This window comes from Marmota monax, unplaced genomic scaffold (assembly GCF_021218885.2).
Source record: "Marmota monax isolate L192 unplaced genomic scaffold, Marmota_monax_Labrador192_F-V1.1 WCK01_AAM20220418_F8-fsc00388, whole genome shotgun sequence".
NCBI lineage: Eukaryota > Metazoa > Chordata > Mammalia > Rodentia > Sciuridae > Marmota > Marmota monax.
Window position 1 is genome coordinate 657,697 of NW_026693174.1, and position 10,554 is coordinate 668,250.

Genomic DNA, 10,554 nt, shown 5'->3' on the forward strand with positions numbered 1-10,554 from the left:
TTATTGAGTTCTATAGTTTCCTTATTCAACTTTTGTTTGGAAGATCTGTCCAGTGGTGAGAGAGGTGTGTTGATGTCTCCCATGATTATTGTATGGTGGTCTATTAGACTCTTGAACTTGAGAAGAGTTTGTTTGATGAACATAGCTGCACCATTATTTGAGGCATATATATTTATGATTGTTATGTCTTGTTGGTGTATGGTTCCCTTGAGCAGTATGTATTGTCCCTCTTTATCCCTTTTGATTAACTTTGGCTTGAAATATATTTTATTTGATATGAGTATGGACACTCTTGCTTGTTTCGGAAGTCCATATGAGTGATATGATTTTTCCCAACCTTTCACCTTCATTCTATGTATGTCTTTTCCTATCAAATGTGTCTCCTGTAGGCAGCATATTGCTGGGTCTTGTTTTGTGATCCATTCTACTAGCCTGTGTCTCTTAATTGGTGAGTTTAAGCCATTAACATTTAGGGTTATTATTGAGATATGGGTTGTTCTTCCAGCCATATTTGTTTATTTATGTTACTAAACATGGTTTGTTTTCCTCTTTGATTACCCCCCCCTTTACTGTCCTACCTCCCACTGTTGGTTTTCATTGTTATTTTCCATTTCCTCTTCCTGTAATGTTTTGCCGAGGATGTTTTGAAGAGATGGTTTTCTAGCTGCAAATTCTTTTAACTTTTGTTTATCGTGGAAGGTTTTAATTTCATTTTCCATCCTGAAGCTTAATTTCGCTGGATACACAATTCTTGGTTGGAACCCCTTTTCTTTCAGTGTTTGAAATATGTTATTCCAGGATCTTCTAGCTTTCAGAGTCTGTGTTGAAAGATCAGCTGTTATCCTGATTGGCTTACCCCTAAATGTAATCTGCTTCATTTCTATTGTAGCTTTTAAAATTCTCTCCTTATTCTGTATGTTGGGCATCTTCATTATAATGTGTCTGGGTGTGGATCTCTTATGATTTTGCACATTCGGCATCCTGTAGGCTTCTAGGATTTGGGATTCTGTCTCATTCTTCAAGTCTGGGAAGTTTTCTCGTATTATTTCATTGAATAGATGGCTCATTCCTTTGGTTTGGACCTCTATACCTTCCTGTATCCCAATGACTCTTAAGTTTGGTCTCTTAATGTTATCCCATATTTCTTGGATGTTCTGCTCATGGTTTCTTAACAGTCTTGCTGAGCTCTCTATGTTCTTTTCAAGTTGAAATACTTTGTCTTCCTTGTCTGATGTTCTATCTTCTAAGTGTTCTACTCTTTTGGTAGTATTCTCAATTGAGTTTTTAAGTTGGTTTATCGCTTCCTGCATTTCTAGGATTTCTGTTTGTTTGTTTTTTATAACCTCTATCTCCCTGTATAGTTGATCTTTTGCTTCCTGGATTTGTTTATGTAATTCATTGTTGAAGTAATCTTTCATTGTCTGATTTTTCTGTCTAATGTCTTCCTTGAGACTCCAGATCATCTGAAGCATGTATATCCTGAATTCTTTATCTGACATTCCATCTGCTGCAGCTTACCTCTTCTAAAGTTGAGTTGACCTGAATTGCTTGTGGTCCTTTCTTTCCTTGTCTTTTCATACTGCTCGCATTTCTTTCTGCTTGGTGAAACTGTTGTGTTTTTGAAATTTTCCCCCTATATATTTATATTGCTCTTGTATAGTTGAAAATTCTCCCTTGCAGGGTCGGGCGGTGGCTGTGCTCCTCCAATTGGGGTGATCTGTCCTCCACGCTGACGGGCCGCTGGGCCTGTTCTTCTGGTCGGTCGCAGGTCTGCCTACCTTGCAGGTGCGGGTGGTGGCTCTGCTCTGCCCTTACTCCAATTGGGGTGACGTGTCTACCATGCTGGCAGGCCGCTGGGCCTGTTCCACCGATCGGTCGCAGGTATGCCTACCTTGCGGGCGTGGGTGGCGGCTCCGCTCAGCCCCTACTCCAACTGGGGTGTCGTGACTACCATGTCAGCAGGTCGCCGGGCCTGTTCCGGGCGTGGGCGGTGGCTCTGTTCTGCCCCTCTGGCTTGATGACAATGTGAGAGAGACTCGGGTGTTTGTGACTCACTTTCTTTACCAGGAGACCAACTGTTTCTGTTGCCGCTGGTATCGATGAAGTTCTCTTCTCTGCCACTTTCTGATGACATCAGATCTCTGCCATGTTGGTATCCCATGCGAATGTCAGCATTTCATTCTCTGCCGGGTGACCAAAGCAACGGGTGAGTCCTGACCGGCCCTCACATGCCCCATCTCAATCCTGTTGCCACTGCCTATGATGGCTTGGTTGGTATTTACCTCCACAGTATTCAGCAGGACCCGGACCGAGAAGCAGTTTCTGCCATTTCTTTAGCCCTGGGCCAGAGCAGTTCCAGGAGCCGGAATTCGGCTGCTCCAGGCTTGGTGTATGTTCTGATAGGAGCAGGCTCCAAGAAGCAGTTTCCATGGGTTCTTTAGCACTGAGCCTGAGTAATTTGTCTGTGAGACGCAGGCGAATGTCAGCCTGAAATTACCTCTTCTATGGCTGAATGAGCTGCGATCAGTCGAAAACAGGGATGGTGACGTCAGCTCTCCAAGATGGTGGCCGCTGGCTTCCTCTGTGGTCTGACCGTTGTGGAGAACCGAATTGGACCGCTTTCTTCCCCCATCTCAAACTCAGAATTCAGCACTGAGCATGGTGATTGCACAGCTGGCAGAAGCCCGCAGATCTGCAGTGCTGTATCTTTGAGTTGCTATCTCGTCGTTTCCCAGTGCGCGCCGCAGACTCTAGCCGCGGGGCGATTTGATGAATAAGCAGTGTGACCCTCCGTGTGGACAAATCTCTCACGTTTGAGTCCACGTAGCTGATCCTCGTGTGATGGAAATCCTTCCTCTAGGTTTTGGAGCACCCCAATTTTGCAGGAAATCCCTAACAATATAGCTTTTAGCCATTCTAACTCGTCATTCTCCCGCACAGTGACGCGGTACACGGGGGCAATGCACTCCCTTCGCCGCCATCTTCCCAAGTCTCCATTCTACTCTTGATTGGCATTTAGCTGATTCAGTTTTCAGTTATCACAGACAATGCTGTGTGGTCCCTGCACATGGGGATCTGTGCACATCTGCTTGTGCTCTGAGTGGAAGGCCTCGATCACAGATATGTGCATGGTCAGGGCACGTCTCCAACTCAGGTACCACTTCACATTTCCAAACACATGAGCATGTTCTAGATCAATTCCGAGGCTGTTTGATGCTATTTATGGTTCAGTTTATGGTCTTTCTGTTGAAGGTTTCTGGTGGTTTGTTACAACATTCACTCTCTGATAATTGATGTAGATCCCACTTTATACACCAGGTGACTGCATATGAGGCTGACAGAGAATACTTACTATGAAAAGGTCTTGTCCACAGTTTTTGTAGTGTCATCTCTGTCATAAAAAACTGTCTTCATTTTTCTGTCTCTGAACAACAATTTTGTTCCCCTGGGCATCTTGGCTGAGCTCACTCAGCACCAGGTTTCTGTATATCACAGGGAAAGAACTCATCATAGTGCTTCTCCTGATTGGCCTCCTTTATCTTCTTGCCATTGGTGGGTGGAGTACTACTGCACTGAGTAGTGCAAACACCTTCAAAGACACCAATTAAAGGTTGAGTGCTGGGGCTGACAAGGAGAAAGAAACAGGGTACAGAGGAACTTCTCCAGGCCTAGAAAGACCCCCTCAGTGGCCCAGGGATCCTGGCTGCCCCTTAGCAGTGCCCTCAGCAGGTGGAGGCAGCAGGAGGAGCAGCTGGGGCAGCCCAGCCTCACACTTCTGCTCACTGGGAGGTTTTTGTCATGGCCTGTATCACTGTGGGAGGATAACTGTTACCTTGTTGACAGTAATAAGTGGCAACATCTTCAGGTTCCAGGCTGCTGATGGTGAGAGAATAATCTGTCCCAGATCCACTGCCACTGAACCTCGAGGGGACCCCAGATTGCAAATTGTTGGTATAATGTATCAGGAGCTTAGGAGCTTGCCCTGGTTTCTGCTGGTACCAGCTTAAGTAATTGTTAATGCCCTGACTGACCTGGCACCTGATGGTGACTGTTTCTCCTTGAGATTTAGACAGGGAGGCTGGAGACTGGGTCATTATAATGTCACATTTGGCACCTACAATTGAACAGATGAGAAGAAATATGCACACAATTAATAATGTCATAAGAGGATTTCCCTGAACACCAGGCAGCACTGATGAAAGTGGTCTGAGCACATCCTCAGTGTGTCCTCCTTACCTGTGAGGCAGAGCAGCAGGAGCCCAAGGAGCTGAGCAGGAGCCCTCATGGCCATGCTGTGTCCTGATAGGGACTGTCTCCTGCACAGGGTGTGAGAAGCCTCTTCAGAAGTTCTCAGGGCAGTGGGCTGTGCTATGGGCACATGCAAATCAGCAGGGCTGGGCAGGCTGGGCACAGCTGCAGGGAGGCTCCTCTAAGGCCTGGCCAAGTGTCTCCAGGTGTTGCACCATACACCAGGCAGCCCAGATTTGCCTAGAGAAAATGTATTTCCTGAGAGGCACAGGAGAGAACCATCCATTGTTCCTGTGAGCAGAGAGACCTCTTGGTCTCATCAAAGTTCAGGAAACACTTCTTCTGCTCACTCTCCAACCAAGACAAGGTTCATGAGCTCTTTCACAGCCCCACACACCCCACACCCTGCAGGAAAATCACTGACCTCATCCTTTTTATACCTGAGCACAATATTTATTCGAGAGAGGCTTCCTCTATACCTGACTCTTTGAAGACCTGGGCATGAAAAAATCATCAGTGTTACTAGCCAGAAATGCAAAGGGCGGTAAGAGGAAGCAACAGAAAGGGACACAACACACCAAGTACAGGCACCGAGGTTGGTAAGGAAGGGAAGGATGTTGACCGTATGCCACTGCTGTCCCTTCATCCTGGTATTCTGGACCAGTTGCTCCTCTGCCCTGAGTCTACCCTGTATCCTAACCTGTCTTTATTCTGTTACCAAATCTCACCCAGGTCCTAAGAGAATACTGTCCCAGAGGCTGGAGCAAGGCTCGGGCACATGCTTGGTGAGGAGAAAGGTGGGTCAAAGAACTGGGCTGGAAGACCCTCCAGGCTACTGGAGCAAAAGAGGACACCTGGGTGTTGGAGGGGACACTGAAGCAAGGGGAGGAGGGTGTTCTCTCATGCAGATGGTGTTAGTGCAGGCCCCTGTCCAGGTCAAATGTGGAGCACAGTGAGGAGGACACATTGCAGTGTGGCCCCAGTGTGCAGGTGAGGACATAGGCAGAGGAAAGCGGGCTTTTGTTACAGCTTACATATGAAGGGTTCCCCAAAGTCTCATGGGGTAAAGACCTCATTACGGTATTCATCCATTTGATGAATGAATGATTTATATGATTTCTTGGGGTAGAACCTTTGGGAAGGAGGAGGTCACTGAGATTGTGCCCTGGAGGGTGCTTCTTTACCCTGAGCCCTTCCTCATACCTTCCTTATCCCATGGCTGAGCAGCATTCCTCCACCAAGACCTTCTGCCATGATACCTCTGTCTTGGAGCCAGCTGATCATGGACTGAAACCATGACCCAGAGTAACTCTTTCCTCCTCTAAAGTGTTTTACCCCCAGGTTTTTTTCACAGTGACAAAAGGCAATTGACACTGCATCTGTACTTGTGTGTAAAGATTAATGTGCCCTGGCAAGGGTTATCAGAGCAGGATCAGGGTACATTCACGAGTGGTCATGAAGCTGTCTAATGGAGGGCAGGCCAATGTCAAAAGGTTGCTTTCAGTCAGAGGAATGTTGGTGGGAAACAATGCACCAGAGACAATCAGAGCCACGATTCTCATTGTAGGTGGAAGGGATCCCAAACAAAAAGGGACATCGTTAGAACAAACACAATTTTGACTGGAATCAGAAATATCAGAATAATCTCAGAATTATATGTAGGAATAGATAGGAGTGTGCATGCAGATAGATCAGGAGATGATAGATGTTGAGGTCCATAGATGGGTTGACTGAGAGAGTTATTTACACATTCTCTTTAACCCAGGCACAATAGCCCATGCTCCCAACATGCACTCAAATGCACAGACTTATTTGCCACTAAAGGAATATTAGCATAAGAAACCCCTCCACCACCTTGAGTTGGGAACACAAGAAGTCCTCCAAAAATGATGAGACCCTGGCAAAAGTAAAGAGAAACTACCAGGAAGGAGCCTCTCACTGGCCAGGTCTGTATAACTTGAAAATCAAGATTTGTAATTATGCAAAGTAACCCATTAAACAAAAGATGTTCCATGAGTTCAGCTTGATACTGATTTTTGATGAGGAATGGGATATCTATAAAGGATTGAGGAACTTTTCAACAATTTCATGTTAACTCTTTTTGAGCTGTATTGTTGGAGATGCATCATAGTGAGGACCTTGGGAATGCTAGGTAAGTGCTCTGCCACTTAGTCACACCCCCAGACTCATGCTCATTTCAAATACACAAAGAAGAACTACAGGAGAGAAGTCTCAAATATTTCTTTAACCCAGGAATCAATGTGAACATCTGCAGTAGTGAGACAGATTGAAATCAGGCACCATCCACTAGGGAGCCCTAACAGAAGAGCATCGTTTCTAGATATTCTTTCCAGAGATGCTGCAGCTAACTTCTACAATGAGTGGTAGACAAACATCCTAATTGACAGACATTGTCCAAAAAGCTTTGTGAGCTCTCCAAAAGTGTAAGATCATGAAGTTCAGGAAAAGTTCAGCCAAAGTGGGTTGCAGCAGCTCTCAGCTTGTGTCTCCCAGTACAGGTGCTGTATGCTGTAGAGTGTTCACAGAGCAGCTCTGAGGCAGAGTCCCCATGGTAAGTTACACCTTCCATGGACAATCCTGAGCTGAGGGGCAGGTGGACAGTGCTGCCTTCCTCCTACCCACCATTTGAGAACCCCTTTTAGGATTTGATATTTATAATTTGATTTCCTTTGATTCACCTCCCTGGCTGGGTGAGAGGCACTTAGACACAGCTGTGTCAGAGCTTTCCCGATCCTTCTCCAGGTCCGAGGGCTTGTCTGTCCAGAGGCATGTCTGGCCACTGCCCCAAAGACCCAATCGTCACCCCTTACCTTGGAATGCTGCCTCCCTTAACCTTCATTGGATGGGATTTTCCCTGGAATTTTTTGTTCCCCAATAAAAGCCCACTCCCTGGCATGTTCTCTCTCTCTCTCTCTCTCTCTCTCTCTCTCTCTCTCTCTCTCTCTCTCTCTCTCTCTCTCGTTTCTTCTGTAAACCTCGCCACCGCATTAAATGGCTGGAGATGGGAGCTAAGAGAAGCTGTCCAGGAGCAGGTATTAAAGGTAATAAGGGTCTTTTCTCTTTAATTTAAAACTCCCTAGCAATTTCTTATGAATCGAACCTTCTTTCATGAAGCCAGTGCTGTTCGCATGGCAGAGATGAGAGGAAGGGAGAGAGGGAGGAAGGGAGGGAGGGAGGGAGGAAGGAAGGAAGGAAGGAAGGGAGGGAGGGAGAAAGGGAGGAAGGAAAGGGAAACGGGTGAAGCTGAGGGCTGTGGACCACAACTGTGTCAGCCACAGCTCAGGGAAAACCCAAGAGAGCCCTGTCAGTTGCAGCAGCCTGGCCTGGCATGTGGAGGACAAGCACAGAATTGTCCAGGCCCCTTCTGACAGGACAAGATGATCAAAATTCACACCTGTGTCTGAGACAACAACCTGCTGTCCCTGTCCGCCTTCGAGCTCAGGTGACTGCAGGAGGAGCAGGACCTGGGCCCTGGGCAGGACGCTGGCACATGGAGGGCGATGGTGTAGGAAACTTCTAGAGGTCCCCCTGTTCTTGCTAATGCTGCTCTTTGTGAAATTGGGATTCAAACCTAATCAAAAACTCATACAGTTGACTTATCCTGCAACCATTAATAGAGGACAATCATAGAAATGGCTGCTAGTGCTTGACCTTAGTCTTGTGCTTCTTCCTTATTATTCCAGGACCCAGCAGGGATACAGTGATGTGCACACTCCACTCTCCCTGCCTCTCACCCTGGAGAGCCCACCCCCATATGGGAACAATCAGAGGTGGAGAGGTCACTCTAAGGCTTGCAAGGTGGTGCCCTGATGTATTGCAGGTTCACATTGATCAAATGGTGTCTTAACACTCAAGGTGGAGGGGACTTGAGCACCACCTCCTCCCATCACAACATCAGACATAACTGCCCAGGAATAGACCTGAATAGAGAGTGGACACAGGATGAGGAAAGGTCAGGAATATGACATCACCTTGTCTAGGTTGACAGACCTAAGGAGCTATAGAATGGCCTATGGGAGAATGAGGACAGCTGAGGTCAGAAGAACATGTGGAGTATGGGAAGATCCTCACCAGGAGCCAAAGGCTTGAACTGCAGTGGACACTTACCTTTAGCCCAGGTCTTTGTTGTTTTAAAATTTTTAAATAAATTACAGAAATGAAAAGAAAATGATGAGAACAGCTGATGAAAATGAGAAGGGACCAGGGGCCAGAAGAGGGGGCAGAACAGGAACCACTTATAATGAACCTCATCCAAAAGGCTCCTCTGACATGCAATGTCTGAGGAAGGGAGAAAGAGGGAGAGACAGACAGACAGACAGACAGGTGTCAATTGTTGTGAAGCCCAAGGCAGACAAAGCACTACTTGAAGGAAGCAAATGGAAGGTGACTACAGGTCAAGAAGGAGCCAGGAAGACAAGGAATCAAAATGTTAAGGTCCAGATTGGAGGAGGCATGAGGAGAATCAGTCCTCAGTGTGTGAACATCACTAGGTTCTTCTGTGAGAGTGAAGACAATATTGGCTGAGTCTTGTGATCTCTCCCTGTAAACAGGTTCATGTACCATGAAAACTCTGTACTGTCCTCAGGAGACCTGCCCAGCACTTGTGCTTGATGACTCCCACTAAATAAATAAACAACCCCTACAGCCCCAGTTCCTGAATTTTCTCCTGGGCCCTGCACACCCCCCACGAATGATCAAGACATGTGTTCTGTCAGGAGAGGAGGCAGGAGAGCTCAGGGCTGTGGGAGGGGGAAGCAGCCATGGCAGCAAAGGCTCCCTGACCTTCAACCTCAGGAGGCTTGGTCTGAGGCTGAGGCTCTCGGGAGGAGCACTGTGGTGCTGCTATAGGAACAATAGGCCATGTCCTCAGCCTGGGGCTGCTTATGGAGAGGGAAATCTGTCCCTGACCCACTGCCCCTGAACCTCCAGTGGACCCCAGCTGCCCACATGGTTGCCCAGGAGTTCAGCAGCCTGGGACCTGTCCTGGCTTCTGCTGGTGCCAGGCCATGTAGTCCTTGTGGATGGATAAGAGACTCTGGCTGGACTTGAAGCTGATGGTGACCATGTCTCTTGCAGACACAGCCAGGGAGCCTGGAGACTGGGTCATCACCTTTTCCTCACAAGCACCTGCGGTCAGAAAAATCAGGAATGGACCATTAACTCTCTCTCTCTCTCTCTCTCTCTCTCTCTCTCTCTCTCTCTCTCTCTCACACACACACACACACACACACACACAAATTTTTCACATATGCATCGGATCATTTCATTTGATATTCACTTTCAATTAGTATTAAAATCAGTACACTATTAGGTCCATATGGGAAGTAGTCATTTTTCTCACTATATCTTAAAATTAGCTTGCCAGTCCTATAAACCTATTAATCTGAAGATATGTATCTCTCACCAGAGGCCCAGAGCCACAGGAAAATTCACACCTGTGTCTGAGACAACAACCTGCTGTCCCTGTCCGCCTTCGAGCTCAGGTGACATTGCAAAGTCCTCATGTATAAACTGTGGGCAGCATGGCTGAGCCTGCAGGAGCCTTGCAAAGCCATTAGCAAATAAGAAACCAAAAAACTGTACTTCAGGGGTGGGGGGAGTATTTGATATCATTTAACACATAAAAATACCAGAAAGTATAGTTTGCGGAACAAAAAACACAGAACTCAACATAGAAGTTCAAAGAATCCAAACTACTGGATGATGGAAGGAGGGGCTCAGTTTAAATCAAAGTGATGTTTATAGGTTTAATTGTACAGAAATGACAGGCTAAGTACATAAATTGAAATGCATAATGTAAATGTATATATATATATATATATATATGTATATATATAAATGTATATATATATATATATATATATATATATATATATAGAGAGAGAGAGAGAGAGAGAGAGAGTTCAGAAATGTGAGGAAATATATTTCAATACATTGACATTTACAGAAATGATAGACTATATATACAGGCTGAAATACCAGATAGATAGTTAGGTAGGTAGGTAGATAGATAGATAGATAGATAGATAGATAGATGAAGTTCAGCAATCATAGGAAATATATTTGAGTTGAGTTTTTCAGAAGTGACACCTAAAATCAAGAATTCTTGTATAATAATTTAAAAGCTAGAAAAACAACAAAATAAAGAAAAAATTGTGGAAATGAAGGGACAGATGGAGGGAGGAAAGAAGATTGAGGAAATGGTAAAAAAAAAAAAGAAAGACAAAGGGAAGTGACAACCTTGGGGTCAGTTTCCATCCTCCATGACCAGGACAGGCCTGAGCT

The 10,554-nt window shown here is 45.9% G+C and overlaps 1 long non-coding RNA gene across 1 annotated transcript; it reads right to left on the reverse strand.

The window, feature by feature from the left end:
• Positions 1 to 4,051: 4,051 nt before the first annotated feature.
• Positions 4,052 to 4,636, reverse strand: LOC124100382 (uncharacterized). Its single transcript, XR_006854264.2, has 2 exons — positions 4,237 to 4,636; positions 4,052 to 4,114 (listed from the first exon to the last, which is right to left on the reverse strand). It is a non-coding gene; the product is annotated as an uncharacterized LOC124100382 (long non-coding RNA).
• Between the last annotated feature and the right edge of the window lie 5,918 nt (positions 4,637 to 10,554).